The 25,716-nt window shown below is 44.0% G+C and overlaps 1 protein-coding gene across 2 annotated transcripts in view; it reads left to right on the plus strand.

Moving 5' to 3' along the window:
* The window catches only part of NKAIN1 (sodium/potassium transporting ATPase interacting 1), a 126,892-nt gene that overhangs the window by 88,865 nt on the left and 12,311 nt on the right, over positions 1–25,716 (plus strand). The window lies entirely within an intron of this gene.

Below are 25,716 nucleotides of genomic sequence, written 5' to 3' on the forward strand. Positions count from 1 at the left end.
TAGGCTATTCCCATATTTGGAATACACCCCTTCATCAGCACCTGTCAAAATCTCTCTCTGCTCTGGATCCACCTCTTTCATGAAGCCCTCTGATTTCCCCCAGCTGACAGTGATTTCACCTTTGCCTCATATCACCTGTGTCTGTATATGGGAACACCCTTGCTATTAGACTGCGAGCTCCGGCTTAGATCAGTCTGCCGGGTATCTACAGGTCTGCTTGGCTAAGACTCAGGTTCTGATAGAGTGAAAGCTTCCTGAGGGCAAGAGCTGTGCGGTTTCTGTCTCTGTATCCCTAGCATCTATGTGCCTAGCACATAGTAAATGCATGTTGGATTGCACTCAATCGAATTTATTTCCTGCATTGCTAATTGTCCAAGTAGGAAATCCCTGTTCTACTGTTCCTCTGCAGGATCTAAATTCTAATCATCATCCTTCAAGTCGAGTGCCCATCCTACCTCCTCCAGGAAGCCTTCGACAATTACAGGGCCCTTGTCGCCCCATCTCTACCCTTTCTTCAGGGCTCAGTTATGATGCTGTCTCCCCCATGAAACTTTCCCTGATCTCTCTGGCCAGAAGGGAGATGTATCTTCTCTGAATCAACAGGACCCTCTGCACCCCTCTTACTGCTCTCTCACCTTCTGCCTTATATTGTCAAGTTTCTTTCTTTCTTTCTTTCTTTCTTTCTTTCTTTCTTTCTTTCTTTCTTTCTTTCTTTCTTTCTTTCTTTCTTTCTTTCTTTCTTTCTTTTTTGCATTCAGAATCTCAGAAGTGGGGCAGCTAGGTGGCGCAGTGGATAGAATACGGGCCCTGGAGTCAGGAGTAGCTGAGTTCAAATCTGGCCTCAGACACTTAACACTTACTAGCTGTGTGACCCTGGGCAAGTCACTTAACCCCAATACCCCAATTGCCTCACTAAAAAAAAAAAAAGAATCTCAGAAGTCATCCAGTCATCATTTTGTTGTTCAGTCATTTCAGTCTTGTCTGACTCTTCCTGACCCCATTTGGGGTTTTCTTGGCAAAGATACTGGAGATAATTGCCATTTCCTTCTCCAGTTCCTTTTACAAATGAGAAAACTGAGGCAAATAGTGTTAGGTGACTTGCTCAGAGTTGTACAGCTAGTAAGTGTCTGAGACCAGATTTGAGCTCAGGTCTTCCTGACTACAGGCTCTGGCTACACCTAGCCACCCAGCTGCCCTATACAACACTTATGTGAAGTGGCCCACTCTGTTTTTCTGTCTTCTCTTCTATTACTAGATTATAAGCTCCTTGGCGACAGGGGATGTGTTGTGTTCATCTTTTTGCTGCGCATATACCTGAATCCTGTGGCCTGTTGTGTTTGATGAAGGAAAGAAGGAAGGAAGGAAGGAAGGAAGGAAGGAAGGAAGGAAGGAAGGAAGGAAGGAAGGAAGGAAGGAAGGAAGGAAGGAAGGAAGGAAGGAAGGAAGGAAGGAAGGAAGGAAGGAAGGAAGGAATTGTATTCAATAACTAATCCTTGGATCTTACAACTGCCCCCAACTGGGTCTCTTCTCCATCTTTCTCCATTCTCCAAGTTGTCCCCAAGCCCTTTGAAACCTCTCTTCCACCAGATCCCTATTTCCAGCAGGCCTCCCTCTTGGGCCACCAGCCCTGTCCGATTGGCTGGTCCACCCTGCCCTGAAGCTGACCAGCTGCTTCTCCCTCTTTGTAGCTTCTCCCTTCAGGGAGAAGACACCTGTGAGGACACCTGGTCCCAGCAGACCTTCGTTACCCCTTCCACTTAGGAGTATTTCTGGAGTCCCTCAGCTAGTTTCCACCCAAGCCAAATCCCCTAACACTGTGGGCCATCTGCCCAGCCCCTCACATCCCATTAGGTAGCCTCGGTATATCTTCTACAGACCTGCCTGGGCTCAGAGCCAAGTCCTGGCTGCTGGGGAGAGCTAAGTTTAGTCCATCCTTCCCTGCCAGCCCTGTGCTTCAGCATGAATGAAGCCAGGCAGGCCAGGAAGGCCCTAACCTGGAAATCCTGTGCCCCCTTTGAGGGCAGTATTAAAGATTTTTACCAAGCCTAGCCCGACTTTTGTCTGTTGCACATATTTACTTATCTTTGTACAGGTTATTTTCCCCCAGTAGACTCAAAACTCCTTGAAAGAAGGGACCATTTCTATTCTTGATATTGGCAGTACCTGAACCTGGAGTCAGGAAGACCTGAGTTCAAATCCTACTTCAGACACTTACTAGCTGTGTGACCCTGGGCAAGTCACTTAGCCTCTGTTTGCCTCAGTTTCCTCATCTGTAAAATGGGGAGAATTACTGGTAGCCCCCTACCTTCCAGAGTTGTTGTGAGTTTCAAATGAAATAACACATTTAAATTGCTTTACAAGCTTTAAAGAACAATTTGAATGTTATTATTAATATTAAGAACTGGTAGTTGTGTGACCTTGGGCAAGTCACTTAACCCTCATTGTCCTGAAAAAAAAAGAACTGGTAGCCAGGAAGGCAGGGAATATAGGTAATGGGATTTAGAAAGCTCAACACAAGAGAGAGTAGGGTTCCAGATGGACAGGCAGATGGGTCATTTGGGAACCAGGGGCAGAGAGGTTAATAGGGGTCAGAGCCTGGGCACAGAGGACTACATAAGCAAGAGCTGTATTTACTCACAACCAGATGGGAAAAGCTAAAACAAAAGGAAGTTGGGTGGGATCTACCCCTGACATGTGAGCCCAGGCTGCCTCATTAAAGAGCCTGAGGAGGTTCCACACATGCCTTGGTACCAACCCACCATGACTTTCTAGTTTATGTGGTAGTTTCTGGGAAAATGGAAACTCCCTGAGGCCAGGACCTTAAAAAAAAACAACAACTCTGTAACCTTAGCACTTAGCACAGTAATAATAAGGGAAATAATAAGCCCTTAATAGGTATTTGCTGATGGAGAATTTACCTGCAACCCCAGGTCCTGCCTTGGACAGATCAGGACAATGTTGTGTGAGTGTTCAAACCGAAGGCCCTGCAGACAATGGTCACGGCAGTTGGAGTCTCCCATGGATGAGGAACTAGGCACTCTACAGGAGGCCAGCTGAAGTTCTTAACCTGGGATCCTTCGAAAGACTTCAGGGAGTCTATAAAATTGAATGAGGAAAAATGTATCTTTGTTTCAATTGAACTGTTTTCCTTTGTAATCTCCTATATTTTATTTTATGCTTTTGAAAACCTTATTGTGAGAAGGGACCTCACCAGATTGCCCAAGGGGAACGGAGTGGAGTATCTGTGATATACACACAAATGAACACGATCTAGACTCCCACCCTATGCAAACTGGAGAGGGAGCAGCTCTGACCCAGTCAGTGCAAGCCATTTATTGGCCTGTAACCATGGGCATTCCCCACAGATCAAGGCAAAGGAAACTTGGCTTTGTCCCATTTGGGGCTGCCCATTGAACAACCATTTATTTTACTCATAACAGTCTTCTTTTGGACAATGTGTAGGGTTTTCTCAAGGAGTTCAGTGAATTTGATTTGCTTTTTCCAACTTTCCCCACAATATGCTGGCTGGCAAGCTGAGATCTCCATTTATTCCAGCAAGGAAAAAGACTATAATTCTAGGGTTCTCAACCTCTTTTGTGACCTGAACCCACCCTGTAGTCACCTGAAGCTTATGGACCCGTTCTCAAAACAATGGCTTGTTTCTTACATTCATCATTGAATAGAATGCTAAATTTCAGTTAGAGGTCAGTAAAAATAAAGATGTAATTTCTTTCCCATCCAATTTCACAGATCCCTTGACATCTAACCATAGACTCCAGGTTGAGAACCTCTGCTATAATTGAATATTTCTTCCTGACAGCTCCTTTGGACCCTGTCAGGATTTGACATGGAAAACTGCCACTCCTGTGTATCACTTTCTGGAGAGCTTGAAAATACTTGTCCAGAATGAAGGTAGCTTTATTAGCTTGAGTAGATGGGGCTACCTAAGGTGGGGCCCAGTGGATCATGGCCCCTCCAGCATCTTCCCAGGAGCCTCGGTTATGATGGAACTCAAGAGCCTCTGCAAACCTTAGGGACTTGGTGCCCAGCCAGAGAGAAGCAGGTGTTCTGAGCCACACCTGGTGGTACTTGAGATAATGAACAGGTGCATGCAGCGAGATCCAGGGCCCTGCAGCCCTGAGAGAAGGGACACTGTGTGAGTTATTTAGCCTACATATAATTTGCTCCCACCTCTTCCCAGCAGTTTTGGGTTGGCTTGTGCAGCGAAATCCAGCCATTGCATGGGTCTCCATGAAGGTCACTGTGTTCCCAATACTGCTTTACGCCCTGCTTAGCACAACTCTGCTGCATCTAGCCAATGAGATCCCCCAGGGGCTCTCATATCACTGCTCCCTCCCAAGCACCAGAACTGTCTGGAGGTCTGCTGAGAGAAGCTGAGGAAGAGAGAGAAGTTGCCCCCTACTTAGGTTTTCCTGTTGTGTGGTCCAGAAGCCCTAATCTCAGCTAGTGGAATCTACTTGTTGACCAAGCCAAAGGGAAGCCACCAGCAGGTGTTCCTGGGGGAAAGGGGGAAACAAACAACAAGAAAAATGAGGTTCATCTGGACATCCGCTTTCCCCAACGGGACATTGGTGCCATTCATTAAAGAACAGAATAAGGGGCAGCTAGATGGTGCAGTGGATAGAGCACTGGCCCTGGAGTCAGGAGTACCTGAGTTCAAATCCAGCCTCAGACACTTAATACTTAACTAGCTGTGTGACCCTGGGCAAGTCACTTAACCCCAATTGCCTCACTTAAAAAAAAAAGAACAGAATAAGACTGGAAGAAAGGCAATGAAATTAAATGCTGGGTAATGATAATAATCAAGTGTGGCTCCAAAAACGAGGTACAAAAATGCAGCCCCATCTTTCTTTGCATACTGTGGGTATGGAATATTGCACATATTGTCAGGCTCCATTGATGCGTTGGTTAGTTTTGCTGACCTGCTTCCCTCCTTCACACTGTATTAATAAAAAGACAAAAACACACACAAAAAACAAACAAAAAAACAAAAAAGACAGCCCCTGCCCTCAACAAGCTTACAGTCTAAAGTGAGAAGATAATACATAAAAAGAATCAGGGAATGCAGGGAAGAGGACTTGTTCTATGGAACCAAAATCAGGCTGGGCAGCAGATGCAAAGTGGAATGATCTGAGAGTCCATTTTCCACCCTCTATAAAGGAAGGCATTGGGAGGAGTTTGGTATTCCACCTTCCAGCCCTCCAGACACTGGGAAGTGGAGTTTGAGGGAAGACTGACTAATCAAGGCTTGAGTTATCAGCTCCCTAGTTAGTTTAGAAATGATGAGTTTATCCTGGGAGGGGCGTCTTCTTCTGTGGAGTTAAAATCAGGCAGACAGCAGATGCAGAGTGAATACATATATAAAGACACTTATATGTGTGTGTCTATGTATATGCATATATATATTTAAATATATTATACATATTGAATTTTCCCTCAATAGAATATGTTTCTTGTGGGCAGAGACTCTTTTCACTCATATTCTTATATCTCTACCATCCAGCACAGTGCCTAGAACTTGATAAGGCCTTAATGGATGTTTATTGAATGGCTGTTGAATGTCTTTCCCATCTGGGACCAGTATGCTTACCCTCATATCCAACTTGGTGAAGCAGTTGACAGGAACAGTGATATGGACCAAATTAGACCTCTAGAAGCCATGCAATTTTTTGCGTATACAAAGAAATAAGAAGTGAATGCCAAATCCCACCTTTTCCAAGATGTTTTTTCCCAGTCTCCCATAATGCTATTGCCTTTTCTCAGACATAATCTCCAGTTTGCCCTGCACAGATCTTTCTTATACATAGCTGCTTGCATGTTTTCTCCCTCATTAGAATGCAAACTACTTGAGGACAGAGAATGTTTTTGTTTTTCTTTGCATCTCCAGCACTCAGCATAGTGCTTGGCATATAGTAAGTGCTTAATATGCTTGTTGTCTGACTGACTGATTGACTGACCAACTGAATGAATGAATAATAACCTTCCAGACATTGTGGTACAGCCATAATGATTACTGGGATTTTTCTGCTTAACCTGAATAATTCCGGTGCACCAAGGGATAATCTGTCAACTCATGGGAGTAGACTTGATTATCCAGGGAGAGGGTGTAGAAGGAATAGAGAAGAGGGCCCAGGATAGAGCTTTGAGGGACACCTACACATAGAGACTGGGAAGAACAGTCAGGTAGTAGAACCAGGAAAAGACAGTGCCATGGAAGCCTTGGGTAGAGAGTAGCCATCAGGAAAGAGTGTGAATAACACTGAAGGCTGTTGAAAAGTCAAGGATAGGGGCAGCTGGGTGGCACAGTGGATAGAGCACCGGCCCTGGAGTCAAGACTACCTGAGTTCAAATCCGGCCTCAGACACTTAATGCTACTTACTAGCTGTGTGACCCTGGGCAAGTCACTTAACCCCAATTGCCTCACTAAAAAAAAAAAGAAAGAAAGAAAAGTCAAGGATAATGAGAATTGAGAAGAGGCCTTTAGAGTTAACAATTTAAAGGTCTTTGGTGACTTTTGAAAAAACACTTTCAGTGGAGAACTCTATAGTCAGAATGTAAAGGGTTCAATGAATGACTCAATCAAGCAATAAGCACTTATTAAGTGCCTACTATGTGCCAGGTACCATGGGAGATACTGAAGATACAAAGACAAAATCAAAACTAGTGCCTGCCCTCAAGGAGCTTACAATCTAGCTAAGAAAAACAATCAGTTCATATGTATACATATATGTACATATATACACACATATATGTACATATAAATATATGTATGTGTATATATTTTATCTATTCATTTGTTTGGTTATTTATTTATATGCAAAATAAGATCGTAGATTAAAAGCTGGAAGAGAACTTAGAGACCATGGAGTGTAATACCTCGCTTTACAGGTGAAGAACTGAGCACCAGAGAAGTTAAGAAACTTGCTTAAAGTCCCACAGGTCATAAGGGGCAGGGTTGGGCTTTGAAGCCAAATCCAGTATGTTTTCTACTCTTTGACACTGCTTCCCTACAAATGGGAGGAAGGCAAGTAGCCCCTGAGGACTTTAGAAGAGGCTTCATGCAGAAGGGGGCTCTTGAGCTGAGCATTGGAGCCTTGATGGAAACTGGGGAATCAGAGATGGGAGTGAAGGGGGAGGTTAAGAGAAGAGGAACTGGGGACAATGAGTATAGACTATTCTATCTAGGAGTTGAGCAACTAAAGAGTTGTCATAGTCATGGGAAAGGTTTGGTTTTGTTTAAGATTGGAGGAGCCCTGAGTGTGTTTATAGGCGGTGGGGAAGGAAGAGGTAGCTGGGGAGATACTGAAGATGAAAGAAAGAGGGAATGATCCCTGGAGGCCAGCTCCTGAAGGAGATGGAAATGAGATTGGGAGCACAAATGGAGAATTTCTGGCAGCAAGGAGAAAAGGACCTCGAAGAACAGAACGGAAAAGAAGATGGGTGAAAAACAAGAGTTTTTGGAGTATGGAAGAAGATCACAAGGGATGGATGGCCTCCATTTTCTCAGTAAAGCAAGAGATAAGGCCAGAGACTCTTTGAGAGAGGGGGGAGATTTGGAGTAGCCAGGCACTATAGGAAATGTGAGGGAGTCACTTAGAGAGGACCTAAAGGATTGCTGGACAGCACCAAAAGTCAAAGATAGGCACAGAGCAACTTGATAGCAGGAACCTCCCTCTACCCTGGGTCAGAGTGTGAGGAGGACTGTAGGTGGAGTAAGTAGATAGACCTGATTGGGGAGAGGAGTACAAACTTTGCTGGTGCTTAATAGTAGTGGGTAGGGCACTGGACTTGGGAGTCAGGAGGACTGTGATTCAAGTCCAGTCTCAGGCATTCAGAAGCTGTGTGACCCTTGGCAAGTCAATTAATTTCTCTTTGCCTCATTTTTCCTCATACACAAAATGGAGAGGTTGAACAGATGACTTCTATGATCCTGTTGAGGTCTAGTCTTTTGTAATCTGTGCCTCTTTGGCAGTCTGATGAAGCCTATGAACACTTTCTCAGAATCATGTCTTTAAATGCATAAATTATGCAGATTATGAAGAAAACCAATATAAAATATATTTCTTTAAAAGTTCATGGAGCGGGGCAGCTAGGTGGTGCAGTGGATAGAGCACCAGCCCTGGAATCAGGAGTACCTGAGTTCAAATCCAGCCTCAGACACTTAACACTTACTAGCTGTGTGACCCTGGGCAAGTCGCTTAACCCCAATTGCCTCACTAAAAAAAAAAAAAGTTCATGGAGGGGCAGTTAGGTGGTGCAGTGGATAGAGCACTGGCCCTGGAGTACCTGAGTTCAAATCTGGCCTCAGACACTTAACACTTACTAGCTGTGTGACCCTGGGCAAGTCACTTAACCCCAACTGCCTCATTAAAAAAAAAAAAAAGTTCATGGGGAAAAAAAAAAGTTCATGGAACACTAACCCCCCCCCCGCCCAGTTTTCAAACCCTTAATCCAAATCTAGGATCCATGATCCTTCTAACTCTATGAAATCTTTCCCCGGCGTTCCTGTTGAGCCTCCCTTGACCATGGCAGGATGGATTCCCCATGCCAGGGCTTAGTTCTCCCGTCTCCCATCTCCTCCTGGGCCATTGGCCAGTGCATCCCTGGGTAGTTCCGGTCTTGGTGGTATAGAAGGTTTTAATGATGTCTTAATTAATTTTCAATGCCTTAGTGCCGACTCTGCTAATGTGCTTTCCACTGCGAATTTTTGGCTTAATTACGAGTCGCAGCTCATTGTCTTTAATGGAGGTGCCTGATTAATCACAATTTTATTTATCCAAATGTTCCTTTGTCTGCAGCCAGCCCCTCCCTGGAGGGGCTGGGTTCTGCTTAAGTTTCCCTTTCTGGATCTCTCTTTCTTCCCACTCCAGCAGCTGGAGTTGAGGTCCTCCAAAGTCCAAGAATGGTATTAGCTTCCAGGCTTTATCCTTGAAGCTCTTTTTGGCAGATGCCCTAACCTAAACTTCCTGGGACTTGACCTACTATTTGGCCCTATGCCCAGGCTATTGAAGGAGCCTCCTCCTTAATTGCTCTTCCTGCCAACAATCCCTCCTCTAGCCAATCTATCCTCCAGACAGCTGCCCAAATGTTATTCTTAAAGTGCAGGTCAAATCAAGTCACTCCCCTACTCAAGGATCTCCAGTGGCTCCCTATTGTCCTCAAAATAAAATACAATCTCCTCTGTTTGGCACTTCAAGCCCCTTTCCAAGCCCTTTACACATAACTCTCCCTCACACTCACCATGGCCCAGCCAAATGCCCTTCTTCATATGCAAGGATCAGAGGCAGGCAGATGGGAATCTAGCACAGAGTCTAAGACAGAAGCAGGTCCCCTGCCCTCAAAGAGCTTACAGAGGATACACAAACAAATAGCTAAATACAAAGTAATTATAAGAGAACAAGAGCCCTAACACCTGGAAGGATCAGGAAAAGCCCAGTGTAAGAGAGGGTGCCTGAAGCTAGGGATCCCTTTTCCAGGAATGGGTAGCCCTGAACCTGCAAGAAAGGGGATGTGAGAGGTAAATCCCAGGAAGCTTGTCTGGACCAGGGCTTGGAATCATAGAACATAGAAAGTCAGAACTGGAAGGACCTTAGAGACACCCCCCTCCCCCACCATTGTTTCCCCTTTCCATCCAATGCCCTCATTTTACAAAGGAGGAAACTTTTCTCAGGCTTGAAGCAATTACCAAAGGACACATAATAATTAGCTCTCACCACCACCACCAAATTAAATAAACAAACAAGACAGACAGACAGACTGGCAGGCAGGCAGACAGGCAGACAGACAGACAGACAGATAGCTAGATAGCTAGCTAGCAAGCTAGCTAGATAGCTGGATGAATGAATGAAAGGGTGGGTGGATGGATAAATGGACAAATAAATAAATGAATGGATTGGTAGAGATAGATAGATAGATAGATAGATAGATAGATAGATAGATAGATAGATAGATAGATAGATAGATAAATGATAGATGATAGGTAGATAGGTAGATGGATGGATGGATAGATGGATAAATAGATAAATAACAGATAGATACATCTATCAATAAACTCAATCAATAAATAGATGGCACTGCCCTCTGGTTCTTGGAGATCACATTTCCTATTTCATGGGAGGAAAAACACTTTGAGTAATTTTCAGGTTGCTTGACAGGTTATGGAGAGGAAGCAATGCCTCCCAGTGATGGGTGAGGAAGGTGCTTCCAGGCATAGAGTACAGAGGGTCAGTGATTGGTCAGGATGAAGGAGGGGGAGGGGAGAGTAGAGAGGCGAAGGAACTGTCCAGCCAGGTTCTCCCTAACAATCATGGGGAGAAAGCTATGCTTCTATGACACAGGCTCCAGGCCAGTTGGAGCTGCCATGAGGCATCAGAGAAGTTCATTCTCTTTGCCTGCACAATAAGGGGTAAAGGGAGGAAGCGTATGGGGGAAATGACAGCCTGGGGCTGTGGACACAGGATTTATGTAAATAATATGTTGGTGAGGTATTAATGAACACAGACTACCCTGGCTTTTTTTTTAAGTCAATAGTTCAGAAGTCTTTTTGGATTTTTTGTTTTGTTTTGTCTTCAGTTGATTTAAATTTTTTTCAATGAACAAAAATCACTTTTCTCTCCCACTCCCCCACCCCCACACACACATTGGAAGAGAAAGAAAAACAAAACCCTTGTAACAAATGCACACAGCCAAGCAAAACAAATTCCCACATTGGCCATGTCCAAAAAAATATGTCTTGGTCTGCACTCTGAGTCCTTCCCCCCTTTATCAGGAAGTTGGCAACATGTTTCATCATGAGTCCTCTCAGATGTCTTATGGGCCTTAGCTGGGGCAGGATGGAGGAGTGGGTTCAACTTTCCAGTCCAAGGAATAACCCTCATGGGTCTTTGTAAGCCACAGAACTGAGGGTGGGGGTCAGGACTGGGGGATGAGGGGGATGTGTTACCATGGATACCAGACAATTGGGGCTAGAGCCCCTGCCTTGTGGAGAGTTGGGGCCATTCCCTCAAAGGGGATCCTGGCCCCCATCTTCTAAACACTCCAGTCCTAGTCTTTGAAGGGTAATTACATGGGAGATAATAACCAGATGCTCTCCAGATCTCCTCTGGGACTTCTAGGAAGAAGTGGAGCTGAGCCCTCTGGGAGAGCTTCCTGTCCTAGGATCAAGGCATGTGAAGAGCATGGTTTCTGGCCCTAGGGGCTGGGGGCAGGGAGATGGGTGGTGTTAGGGAGAGTGGTATTAGAGAACAGACTCATTCTGGGTGGTTCTAGAAAGCAGGGCTAAGAGCAATGAGGAGAGGTGGGGATGGGGAAGTGTAAAGAGACAGATTTTGGCTGGATATAAAAGGAACTTTCTGATGATTCAAGCAGTCCAAACTTAGAATGAGGCTGCCTTAGGAGGGAGGAAGTGCCTCCTATTGGAAGTGTTTAAACAGAGGTTGGTAGTCACCCCCTTCCCTCCTACATCCCTCCAACTCAACTTCCCTGCCTTGGGACAATGAGAGTTTTTGTTTCTGAGCTGGAGAGACTTCTAGAAGGCTTCATGATAATTTTTTTAAAAGATAATAATTGATTAGACTGGACCTATTATTTTAATTGGTATAGAAAATTCCAGATGAGGAAATATCTTCCTCCAATGCCAGTTGGGGGACCAGTTCTGCAACTTGTTGTCTTAAAGGATTGCCTGAAGGTTAAGTGTCTTGTTCAGGGTCACACAGCCCCTGTATGTCAGGGGCTTGAACCCATATCTTCTGATTCTACCCACTATGCCATCCTGACTCTGTGTAATGATAATAGTTGGCATAGTGATGATGGTGACAACAACAATGGTTGACATTTATGTAGCACATTAAAGATTACAAAACATTTTACACCCCCCCTGGAGAAGGGAATCTTGCAACAAAAGAAAGATAGGGTCAGATACTCTTCAAAGGCCCATTTATCTCTGAGAATCAGACTTAAAGGCAAAATCTTCCTTCCTTCCTTTCTTCTCTTCTTTCTTTCTTCCCTTCCTCCCTTTCTTTCTTTGCTTTCTCTCTTTGTCCCTTCTTTCTTTCCTTTCTTTTTTCTTTCTTTTTTTGTTTCTTTCTTTCCTTCTGCATCATTTCATAAGGAAAGATTATGAAACTGCCTTCCTTGAAGAGCTATTTTACAACAGGAAAAAGCTATCCACCCCCAAGCCTGTTGGAACAGGTGGGTGAGGCATATTCTTGTCCAGAGGTGTGTGTGTGGGGGGGGGGGGGTGTCGTGAGGCAGGGAGTGTCTCTGCCATGCCAGAGCCTCTATTCCCTCCTCTATACAATGAGGAAACTGAACAAGGTAATGTCTAGGGACCCTTATGACCAGAGTATGCTGTGGTTCTGAGCCATCTGGCTGGGCTACATGATATGAAGGCCCCTTCAAGTCTGAGAAGTTTCTCTCCTCACTATATCCCTTCCTAAGTCACCCCAAGCCCCCTGTTTTAGGGCAGAGAAAGCTCTTGTTTCTGAATTTGAGGTACTTCAAGAAGGCTTCTGAATCTTCCAGATTTAACCCTATGTATTCCTTGACCTCAGACTTTTCACAAAGGGGTTAGATTAGGGGGCAGCTAGGTGGCTCAGTGGATAAAGCACTGGCCTTGGATTCAGAAGAACCTGAGTTCAAATCCAGCCTCAGACACTTGACACTAGCTTGTGACCTTGGGCAAGTCACTTAACCCTCATTGCCCCACAAAAATTACATTAAAAATACACAAAAACAAAGAGGTTAGATTCAATGTTCTTACTCCGCTCTCCTCTGGTTCTCTCTTCCTCCTCCCCAGGGAAAACAGAGTTACCTAAGAAACAGATGAGAGGAATCTTGTTTGAGCTCCCTTACATCTTCCGCAGACAACCCACTAGGTCCCAACATGGAGTGTGGACTTTCACTTACAAGTACTAGGGAGCCATAAAAAAAAAATTCTTAAGCAATAGAGTGACATAATAAAAACAGACTCTGAAGAAAATAACTTTAACAGGGCTGTTCAGCATGAATTCATTCTTTCATTCAGCAATGAGCACCAGTGTTTGGTACTCATTGCTGAATAAAAACCCTTGTGGATCTGGACTCTTGCATCCAAGAGTAGTCCACAATCTAACACTGCTCCCCAAGTTTTTCAGCTTTCTCTTATATTACCACTTTCCATATACTCTCTTTCCAATCAAACTGGATTGCTCTCTCTCCCGCATAAGTGCCTGGAACTTTCCCACTCATGCCATTCCCTATGCCTAGAACAGTTTTCTCTCTCATCTTCCCCCACCACCTGCTGAATTTCTACCCACTTTAAAAAGTCTAAGTCAAATGCCATCATCTCTAAGAAGCCTACCTTAGGGGCAGCTAGGTGGCACAGTGGATAAAGCACCGGCCCTGGATTCAGAAGGACCTGAGTTCAAATCCGGTCTCAGACACTTGACACTTACTAGCTGTGTGACCCTGGGCAAGTCACTTAACCCCAATTGCCTCACTTAAAAAAAAAAAAGCCTACCTTAATATCCCTGTTGGTCTTCTTGGGACTGCTCATAGTATTTTGTTTATACCTCTCTTGTGAAATTGTATAATACTGTATATTATAGCTATCTGGAGATGTGTGTTATCTCCCCTGCCTACTAGCTGGTGAAGTGCAGCAGAGCAAGGTCTTATTCTCCCCCTTATTATTCCCACAACCTAAAAAGAGAATAATACAAAAGAGATTTTGGCAAGAAAGAACATTGGACCAAACCTAATAAAATTCCATTCAAGATGAAATTTAATAGGGATAAATGTAAAGTTTTATGTTTGGGTTCAAAAAATCAACTTCACAAGTACAAGATGGGGGAAGACATGATTAAGAGTATTTCTCTGAAGAAAAAAAAAAGACAAAATTCTAACGGTCTGCATATTCAATGAATGGACATTATGATATGGCAGCCAACAATGGGCTAATGTGATCTTGGGTGATGATGATAATAATAATAATAGCAGCACTTATATGGGCACTTTATGGTTTGCAGAGCCTCTTACAAATATTAACTCATTATATCTTCACAACTTTGGGAGGTAGATACTATTATACCTCCATTTTAAAGAAGGAAGAGGAACAAGCATTTGTTAAACACCTTCTATTTTCCAGGTACTGTGTTAAGTACCTTTTCCCCCACATTTATTTATTTTATTTTTAATTGATGAACTAAAGCAAGCATTTCCATAACATTGTAATAAAAGAGATGATTACACGTGTAACTGCAAATCTTTTGTGTATAACTTGTGGTTCCTTTAAAGTATATAATAAGGGGGCAGCAAGGTGGCACAGTGGATAGAGCACTGGCGCTGGATTCAGGAGGACCTGAGTTCAAATCCAGCCTCAGATACTTGACACTTACTAGCTCTGTGACCCTGGGCAAGTCACTTAACCCCAATTGCCTCACCAAAAAAACAAAAAACAAATAAAGTATATACTAAGGTTATCATGTAAATTTCTTTTTTTTCTATACATAATTCTATTTGTCAGTTCTTTCTCTGGATGTAGATAGCATCTTTTTTCATATGTCCTTTATAGTTAATTGGATATTTATAATAGTACATATAAATATTATGTCTTCAGGACAACACTATGAGGTAGGTCTATTATTCTCCCCATTTTTTTGGTGGGGCAATGGGGGTTAAGTGACTTTTCCAGGGTCACACAGCTAGTGTCAAGTGTCTGAGGCCAGATTTGGACTCCGGTCCTCCTGAATCCAGGGCTGGTGCTTTATCTACTGTGCCACCTAGCTGCCCCCAAAGAGCTACTATAAATATTTTTGCACCTTTTCCTCTTTTTTTGTTTTTTTGGTGGGGCAATGAGGGTTAAGTGACTTGCCCAGGGTCACCCAGATAGTGTTAAGTGTCTGAGGCCGGATTTGAATTCAGGTCCTCCTGAATCCAGGGCCTATGCTTTATCCACTGCGCCACCTAGCTGCCCCCCCCCATTTTTTTATAGTTGAGGAAACTGAGGTAGACAGTCTAAGTCTAGTGTCACACAGGAAATATCTGAGGCTGGATTTGGGGAGAGAGAGGGAGAGAGAAAGGGAGGAGGGGAGAAAGAGAGAGAGACAGAGAGAGAGAGACAGAGAGAGAGAGAGACAGAGAGAGACAGAGAGAGACAGAGAGAGAGAGAGAGAGACAGAGAGATGGGCTTACATAGATAACTGCATGCTTCCCACCTCCAGACAGAGAGCTGATAGACTCAAGATACTGAATGAAACACACATTCAGACACGACCATTGGGTGGGTTTGTTTTGCTTGACTTTATTTGTCACTAGGGAGTAATGTTTTGGCTTTTTCCATTTTGGGGGAGCTTTTGGATTGGAGGAGAGTGTTGGGGGGAAGGGAGGAGTGATAATGATGTTTTAGAAAGAAGGGAAAGAAAAGGGAGTCACTAAAGCACATAAAAACCCACACAAATGAACAGCAGGAGGTTCAGAGGGGAACACAGACAAGCAGTACATCTTTAAAACCAACATGTTGCATTTATTATATGTTTTTTACCCCAAAGGCAAACAGTTTGTAATGGATATTCGTGGTTTCATTTTCTTCTTTGCATATGGTAATGCTGGTGTTAATTTGTGTATTTCAAGGTTAGGATAATGAAAAAAAATGGGTTGGATTTTTTTAAAGGAGATATAGCTTGAGAAGTCAGAAAGATTATTATGTTCACTTCTGGGCACTCCTTTAGGAAAGATGTTGATAGATGGAAAGTGTCCAGAGCAGGGACACCAGGATGGTTCGTACCATATGAGGATCAACTGAAAGAACTGGAATTAGTTAGCCTGGAGGAAGGAAGGGAACGAGCATTTATCAAGAGCCTTCTATGTGTCAGGCACTGTACTAAGTATCTTACAATTATTTTATCATCCTCACAGTAACTCTGTGAGGAAGGTGCTATTATTATCCAAATTTTATAGTTGATGAAACTGAGGCAGGCAGAGGTTAAATGACTTACTCGGGGTCATACAGCTAGTAAGTGTGTGACTACATTTGAATTCAAGTCTTCCTGACCCCAGACCCAACTCTGTATTCATTCTGCTGGGGATATAGGATGGCTCCCTTTAAGAACCTGAAGGGCGGGGCAGCTAGGTGGCGCAGTGGATAGAGTCAGGAAGACCTGAGTTCAAATCCGACCTCAGACACTTAACACTTACTAGCTGTGTGACCCTGGGCAAGTCACTTAACCCCAATTGCCTCACTAAAATAAATAAATAAATAATTTTTAAAAGAAGAAGAAGAAGAAGAAGAAGAAGAAGAAGAACCTGAAGGGCTGTCCTGTGGAAGAGGGGCTAGATTTTCTCTTTAGTCCAAGGGAACAGAATTGAGAGCAACGAATATAGATTAGAGAGTTCAATTTCAGCTTAGTGTCAGGAAAAAGTTCCCGACAAAGAGAGCTATCCAAAAGTGAAATGGACTACTTCAGGAGGTAATGAAGTTCTTTTCCCTGGAGGTCTTCAAACAAAGGCTATGTTGTAAGCAAAATTATTTTTCAAGTACCTGTTAGACTAGGGGATGATACCTAAAATGATTCTTTCAGGCTAAAATGTTTGAACTTAATCCCACAGGCAGTAGAGAGACACTGAAGACCTCTGAATAGAGAGTCACATAACCAAATCTGTACACAAGGAAACTGAGTCAGACAGTCTATAAAGGATGGACCAGGACAGGAAGACCTGTCAGGAGGCTATCTATACAAATTGTTCAGGCAGGTGGTGATGATAACTTGGATGAGGATGGAAGTGGTGGAAATTCAGAAAGGAGAAGGTTTCAAAACAGGATTTGACAACTGATTGACTATGCAAAGTGATGGAGAAACAAAAGCCTGAGATAATTAATGGTTTCAGACATGGGAGATGAGTTGGATGAGCATGGCACAGTAAAGATAGGTAGAGGAAGGGGAAGATTAAGACTGAATTTGTAGGGGTGGCTAGGTGGCGCAGTGGATAGAGCACCGGCCCTGGATTCAGGAGGACCTGAGTTCAAATCCGGCCTCAGACACTTAACACTTACTAGCTGCGTGACCCTGGGCAAGTCACTCAACCCCAATTGCCTCACTAAAAAAAAAAAAAAAAGGAAAAAAAAAGAGAGTTGAATTTGCATCATTTTCTTATTGATCCTATTTACAGGTAACTGATTTTGTCCTGTGACTGCTTAAGTTATGAATCTTTGTCTCTGAACTCAGTCCAGACTTCAGCTAGCCTGTAATGGGCTAATTTTTAAAAATCCAGCTCCCCTGCTAATCACTGATCTATTCTTGACTCAAGGAATTTAACTGACCTTGGGGAATATGTGTAAACGCAAGGGAGTTGGGTCTGATGTCTTTACACCAATAAGCTATCCTTCAAGGATGGCTGGTCTGCTGTCCAAAAGTGTGAGCTACCTCCTATCTCACGCCTGGACCCAAACAATGAATACTTCTTAGCCTCATGAGAGACTAAGGAAGTTGTTCTACATACATTGCATTTACTTTTCTGTGAATATGTCAGATCTCACCCATAAAATGTAAGCTACTTGAAGGCAGTGACTGTTTCTTTTTTATCTCTATATCCCTAATACCTAGCACACCATATGTGCTTACTAATTGTTCCCTGTGCTTCAGCTCTGTAAGCAATCATGTCGTCCTCAATCTCATGATGTCATCTACCCTGTTCTATTCTTTGTTCTGTACTCCCCAAACCCTATATAAAGGGACACTGTCCTTCCTCTTGGAGTCTTTGGCGTAAATGGAGGCAAGCCATTGACCCCTTTATTGACAGGCAGAATTCCCCTGCTAATAAATGTTATATTGCTTAGAGACTTGCCTCAGTTTACCCTTTTGTTAAATTCCATTCATGACAGGAACAAGTCATAGAATTACAGATCCAGATCCAGAAAGGAATATATCATGGAGTGTCCTGGAGCCAGCTGATTATTAAATTTTTTCAAGGTGAACATTTACATCTCAGAAATCAACAAGTGCTACAAATCAAGGCTTGATTTATGGTTTTGTTGATTTTCTAGGTTTAAAAAAGAGATGTAGAACATGTTACTAGTGAGAATTAAATTTTAAAGGGTGTAGTGTGTATATATGTTTTCTTGGGAAATCCAATTGTTAAACACTTACCAGCTGGATATAGAGGCCATCTATATCCAACCTACTCATTTTACAGAGCAGAGAGGGGCCAAACAACCTGTCCCAAATCACAATGTAGGAAGGGGCAGAACCAGAACTCACATCCAGGTCTTCTGACTCCAAATCAGTGTTCCTTCCATTGTGCCATGCTAGGTTATTATAAAGAAAGTGTAGCTGACAAATTCAAAGCATATAAATGTGAGTTGCTGTTTGCTGCTGTCATTTTTGCATCCCTATGAGTGCTGAAATACAGGGCTCCTAGTGTGTAAACTCCCCCCACCATCACTGTAAATTCTCAACTGCTCTTTAATTTATGATTGACTGGATTTAGGGTAAACATGGGTTTAAGGTAAGGGAGGAGATGATTCTGTGACTTAGAGACAGGGAAAATGGTGATTATTTTGAGTATTGCCACCTACCACCATTGCTGCTGGATTAACACTTCTCACACAGATCCTGTGATTTAAAGGGGCCTTCAAGGGGAGGCTAGGTGGTGCAGTAGATAAAGCAACGTCCCTGGATTCAGGAGTACCTGAGTTCAAATCCGGCCTCAGACACTTGACTCTTACTAGCTGTGTGACCCTGGGCAAGTCACTTAACCCCCGTTGCCCCGCAAAAAAAAAGGGGGGGCCTTCAAGAGGTCATTTGGTTCTATAGCCTATCTCAAACAAACTATAACCTAATCCACACATGACATTGTTACTTAGAGAAAAGCTACAATTATTATAACTGAATACGAATGGGTTGAACACCCATTAAATGGAAGACAGGAAGCCAAATCCAACTTTTTCTCTCTCTCCATAGATAGATAGAGTATAGAGATAGAGATATATGTATGTCTGTATGTGTATAGTATATACATATATATGTATTTATGTATATATGTGTACGTGTGTGTATAAAGAGAGAAGGGCTAGTTGTGAGGTTGTGCACCCAAACCACCCTGTCGGAAAAATTGATAGGGAATGGGAAAAGAGTATATGAGGCTTGCCTTGTATATTACTTTGATTATAAATCTGGGTTTAGGGGCCAGCTAGGTGGTGCAATGGATAAAGCACTGGCCTTGGATTCAGGAGGACCTGAGTTCAAATCCAGCCTCAGACACTTGACACTTAACTAGCTGTGTGACCCTGGGCAAGTCACTTAACCCTCATTGCCCTGCAAAAACAAAAACAAAAACAAAATCCCCAAAACATTAAAAACCATTTAAAAGATGGGGAAAAAAAGATGGAATAAATCTGGGTTTAGCTTAGAGAAAGGTTCTCAAAGGCTAAGACTTTATCTGATAGGTCCTGAAGGAGAGATAACTATTGATGGCTTTAACATATTCTCTTTAGCCATCAGGAGAAGCAAATAACTGATCATTAAGCATGTATTAAGCACCTATTGTGTGCTGGATGTTAGAGAAATAGAGACAAAAAGAAAAGAGCCACTGCCCTCAAGGAGCTTACATTCTGGGGCCCAGTGGGTAGAGCTCCGGCCCTGGAGTCAGGAGGACCTGAGTTCAAATCCAGCCTCAGACACTTGACACTTCCTAGCTATGTGACCCTGGGCAAGTCACTTAACCCCAATAGCCTCACTGAAAAAAAAAAAAAGGGAGCTTACATTCTACAGGGGAGATATAAGGTTCATAGAAAAGTAAATGAAGGAGATATGGAAAATAAACACAAAGTGATGGGGGGATAGAGAAGTGAAGGGAAAACAAGAAACACCTCTTAAAAGAAGTGGCATTAAAGTCAAACCTTGAAGGAAGCTGGGTACCTTATTTCAGCCATGGGGTATAGTCTGGCAAAGACATGGGAGTGGGAAATGCAATATCAAGTGTTGGGAATACCAAATGATCCAATTTGGATGAAGTATAGCATGCTCCAAAGAGAATAATGTATAATTAGCCTAGAAAGCTAACCTGAGCCAGATTGTGAATGGCATTAAATGACAAAGAACACAGAGGCAATGGGGATCTTCTGAAGCATCTTGAAAAGGGAAGTGCTGTAGACAGACCTGTGCTTTAGGACAGTCATTTAGGCAGATGTGTGGAATATTGATTGGGGAGGACAGAGACACAGTAAAGGGAGACTAATTAGGAAGCTATCACAATAATCCAGGGGGCAGCTAGGTGGAGCAGTGGATAGAGCACTGGCCCTGGATTCAGGAGGACCTGAGCTCAAATCCAGCCTCAGACACTTGACACTTACTAGCTGTGTGACCCTGGGCAAGTCACTTAACCCCCATTGCAACACAAAAACAAACAAAAACAATAAAAAACAAAACAAAAAAACAATAGTCTAGGTGAGAGGTGATAATAAGAACCTGAACTTAAGTGATGTTATGGTATCAATGGAAAGAAGGAGAAAGATGTAATAAATCATTTTTGTTGTTGTTGAGTCATTCATGTGTCTGACTCTTCATGACCCTGTAGACCATACTGTCCATGGAGCTTTCTTGGCAGAGATACTGGAGTGGTTCACCATTTCTTTCTCCAGCTCATTTTACAGATGAGGAAACTGAGGCAAACAGTGTAAAGTGACTTGCCCAGGATGATACAGTTTAGTAAGTGACAGAGATCAGATCTGAACTCAGGTCTTCCTGACTCCAGGCCCATCCACCTAGCTGCCTCCTAAGAAATAATAAGGAAGTCTTTACAATAACCCAGAGAGGTAGGTGCTGTCATTATTCCTATTTGACAAATGAAGAAACTGAGGCTGAGGTTGGGTGACTTTTCCAGGGTCCCGCAGCTGGTTACTACTAAATTAGATGTCTTTATTAAAAAAAGAAATAATCGATAAATAAAGTTTCATGTTGAATCTCAAAAAAAAAAAAAGAAATAACAAGGATGTAAAAATCATAGGATTTGTCAATAGATTGAATATGTGTGGTGAGAGAAAGTGAAGAATAAAGGATACACTTTAGTTGTGAACCTGGGTAACTCAAAGATGAAAGTGTCCTCAACAGAATTAGGGAATTCAGGAGAGGTGGAATGTAAAAAATAAATAAGCAAGATGCTGAGACTTGAAGTACATGGGATGGAGTGGAGTGGGCAGGGTGGAGGAGGGTGAAACCAGAGAATTGCAGTAATTTTGAATTTACAGAATTCATCCATTTCTGCTTTACTTACGTCCTTTGAATGATCCTTGATTTAATCTCTGCGATAACTATCTAAATCTGCTTCTCTTCATAAACCAATTTCACATTTATCTGAATAAGTGGGCAAAGAGCCTCATTATATGCCATGGGCTTGGCCAGAGAAGCAGAGCTACAGCAAGTCTGAGATGTTTGAGTTAGTCCAGCTCTTTCATTTTATAGATACAGAAAGCATGGCAAGGGACTTGTCCAAGGTCACACGATAACTTCATGGCTGACCCTGAATGAGTCTAGAATCTGGGCCTCCTAACTTCTTGCCCTGTGTATTCAAATGGAAGTTGGGTGGTGCTTTGGCAGGGACAGTGCAGAGGGCATTCATGCATCAGGAAAGGAAAGGCTTAAGCCAGCAAATCACTCTTGAGGGACAAATTCATGGCCTGTGAGCTAAGAATGGTTTTGACATGTGTGTGTGTGTGTGTGTGTGTGTGTGTGTGTGTGTGTGTGTGTGAGGCATTTGGGGTTAAGTGACTTGCCCAGGGTCACACAGCTAGTAAGTGTCAAGTGTCTGAGGTCGGATTTGAACTCAGGTCCTCCTGAATCCAGGACCAGTGCTTTATCCACTGCGCCACCTAGCTGTCCCCTTGGGTAATTTTAAAATGGAAATAATAATAGCATCCACCTCATAGGGTTGTTGTGAGGATCAGAGGAGATAACATGTAAAAGGTTTTGCACTACCTCTGTTATTAGCTATTATTATGGTGTGATGGGGAGTTTCTTGTATATTTCCCTTTGAGGCACTGACATGACCTGGGCAGCCCAGAGCCCATAGGTGAAAGTAGCTAAGTGAATACACCTGGCTGGAGAAGGAGGCTCCCTACTTGGCAGATCCTAGTATAACCCTCTCCATAATTGCACAGGGGTTTGGTTCCTCAGCTTCCTGATTACCAAACTGGCCAGAGGGAAGGAGGGGTCTGTAAGAATTTCTCAGGGCACCCTGAGCAGCAGCAGGGAAAACCGGGTAGATGGACCCCGACCATGAAAATAGAACTTGGTTGGCAGAGACTTGGGCATAAGAGACTGTGGGAACTTAGAGTTGGATCTAGGGCTGGGTGGCTGCAACCTAAGCCCAGCCCACAGGCACATTCCCTCTCCCAGTTAACTTCCCAGGGGCCCACCTGCATTATTCAGCGACCTCCCTTTCTCCAACCCCAGGGTGAGTGTCTAGACACAGAAGAGCATCCTACTGGAAGAAGCCGACTGCCTAGGGGGGAGGGGGGGGAGTTACATGTCCCCATGGTAACCACTTCCCCTCAGCCCCTGAGCTACCAAATAAATAATCAGGGGCTGGGGGAGCCAGCTCAGCTTGGAGACTCCTGTGCCTTTAAAGAAGCAGGGTGGGGAGACAGTCCAGGAGAGGGATTACTAAGGGGAAGTCTCTTGGCCCACTTAGGTACAACTTTGGAGGGGAGAGGGGGACAGGAGCCCTGTGGCTGGTGCAGAGGGAGAGTCAGAACTGAGGGAAAGCTGACCTCCCCCCTGACCTCTGGCACGGAGCACAGGTGGCCTCTCCCTGATTGGCTGCACAATCTGAAGCCCTGGGGCTGAAGGATCCCAATTGGGAGGCCCGGGCAAGCTCAGCTGGCACCTGCTCCTGGCCGTGACAATCACAATGAAGATAATAGAACCAGTGCCTTGTGATGCCTTCCTTCTCACATCCTCTTGTTTGTCTGGCTTGGTGCAGTGGAGAGGGTGCCGGACCACAAGTCAAGAAAACCGGAGTTTGAATCCTGCCTCAGACACTTACTAGCTTTGTGTGGTCTTAGGCAAGTCACTTGTCCTGTGAGCTCCTTGAAAGCAGGGGTTTACTTTTGCCTTTCTTATTCTTCTTCTTATTATTCTTATTATTCTTATTTTTTCTTTTAGTGAGGCAATTGGGGTTAAGTGACTTGCCCAGGGTCACACAGCTAGTAAGTGTTAAGTGTCTGAGGTCGGATTTGAACTCAGGTACTCCTGAATCCATGGCCGGTGCTCTATCCACTGCGCCACCTAGCCGCCCCCTGTGTTCCACATTCTAAGAGCTCATCTAGCCCTGGTGTTCTGTGGGAGATGAAGAACAGGACTGGGACTTAGCCAAATTGTCCAACATCTTCAGTACCCAACTTTTACTTTCTGCCCCATCCCAGTTATATGGAAACACCTTCTAACAGAGCTGCCCAACAGGGCAATGGAATGGGCTGCCTTGGGGGGGTTGTTAGCCTCCTGTCCCTGGGGGTGTTCAGGCAGAGGCTGGAAGACTAGGTTTCAGGGGAGGGAGGTTAAACTTAGGAGACTTCTGAAGTTCTTTCCAACTCTGGGCTCCATTTATAGGACTCAGCTCCCTTCCACACAGTCATTCCAACCTCTGAAATCAACTTAGAAGGGGCAGAGAATTTACCTCAGGAGGCCTCAACTGAGAGAACCCAGAGTTCCTAGGCTACCTCCCCCCCCACCCTATTCAGCCACCCAAGACTCTGTGGCGATTCCCTGGAACCATGCCTTGGCAGAGAGGAGGGCTGGCACCATGTCCTGAGGTTGCCAGAACTAGGTTTGGCACTGCCCAGGCCCTTGAGAGCCTCCTGCTTCATCATCTGTGCATCTGCTTGACAATACTTTTCTTCTTCCTTCCTTCCCTCCTCCCTTTCTTTCCTCTCTTTTCTTTTCCTTCCTTCCTTTACTCCCTCCCTCCTTCCTTTCTTCCTTCCTTCCCTCCTTCCTTCCTTTCTCTCTTTCTTTTCCTTCCTTCCTTTACTCCCTCCCTCCTTCCTTCCTTACCTCCTTCCTTTCTTTCTCTCTCTTTCTTTTCCTTCCTTCGCTCTATCCCTGCTTCCTTCCCTGCTTCCTTCCTTCCTTCCTTCCTTCCTTCCTTCCTTCCTTCCTTCCTTCCTTCCTTTCTCTCTGTCTCTCTATCCAGTGGAGCATCCCAGGGTGAGAAATCTTCTTCAGGAATTCAGGACCTTAAATCTAACTCCTCCAGAGCTCCTACCCTAGGGCTACTTAACTTCTGCCCTCAGTCTACAGCCTGCAGACTCCTCCCACCCCAGGACCCTCTTTTTTCCTTCCCCTCTCCTGACTGATGAAGGGTCAATCTCAGACCAAGAAGGTGGTTTGGGTGGATTCCCTCAGAAATTACAACTTCCTCCCTTCAAAGTGATGTTCAAGTGCCTTCTCCTAGCCTGAATTCCTGGTTACTCTCCCACTCACCCCCTTTACTTTGTAAATGATTTATATAGACTTATCCATGTGCATGTTTTCTCCACCCCCACTCCATAGACTAGAAGCTCCTTTAGAAAAGAACGGTTTTTCTTTCCTTTCCTTTCCTTCTTTCTTTTCTCTTCTTTTCTTTTCTTTTCACTTTGTATGCCCACTGCTTAACAGTACCTGGCACATGGTAGAAACTTAATAATGCATATGGATAGATAGATGGATAAATGGATGGATGGATGGGTGGGTGGATGAATGCATGAGGCCCCACATTTTAGGAAGCATATTAGCCAACTGGAACACATTCAGGGGAAGAACCACTAGGCCAGGGAAAGGACTGGAGACCTTGTTAACAATGGATTTGTTGGGGCAGCTAGGTGGCACAGTGGATAAAGCACTGGACCTGGATTCAGGAGGACCTGAGTTCAAAATCCAGCCTCAGACACTTGACACTTACTAGCTGTGTGACCCTGAGCAAGTCACTTAACCCTCATTGCCCTGCACAAAAAACAAAAACAAAAAAACAAAGGATTAGTCAAAGGAATGAGATGTTTAACCCTGAGAAAAAGGAGACTTAGATGGGACATCCCAGGAGGCAACATGATGCTGTAACTAAGAGTCTGGGGGTCAAGGTTAAATGTGCCATTTATCTACTCAGTAACTCACTGGACCTCTATTTCCTTTTCTATTAAACTGCGGTTTGACTAGATCACTTCTAAAGTCCCTTCCAACTCTCTGGATCCATGGTAGGGGACAGATATTTGGAGAGCTGTTGAGTGAAAGAGAGATTATTCTTGTTCCCCAGTGGATAGAACTGAGAGCAGTGACTGGGAATCACAGAAGCAGATTTCTGCTCTCTGTAAGGGGAAAAGCTTCCTAACAAGCAGAACTGAGCCAGGATGGAGTGGATTCCTTCGATAGGGGGATAGCAGTTACAGACCCACTCCACCCGGACCCCTGACCTCCTGCCCAAGTGGCATAATAAGTAGTCATTCTTCGGATCAATAAACAGAGGCCGGGGATTGGTCTGATGGCAGAAGCAGGCTCTGTTCCTGCCTCCCAGGAGCTAATTCTTGGCTCCTCTGTGCCTTCCTTAACATCAGGGCTATTTTTCCACCCCTGTTTCAGGGCCAGCCATAGGCGCAGGGTTCACAAACAGTAGTAGCTGTATGAAGGATAGATTGGAGCAGGGAGAGACTTCATGCATGGACACCAATTAGAAAGCTTATTGCAGTCATACAGGCAA

Source organism: Dromiciops gliroides, chromosome 3 (genome assembly GCF_019393635.1).
Source record: "Dromiciops gliroides isolate mDroGli1 chromosome 3, mDroGli1.pri, whole genome shotgun sequence".
NCBI classification, from domain to species: Eukaryota; Metazoa; Chordata; class Mammalia; order Microbiotheria; family Microbiotheriidae; genus Dromiciops; species Dromiciops gliroides.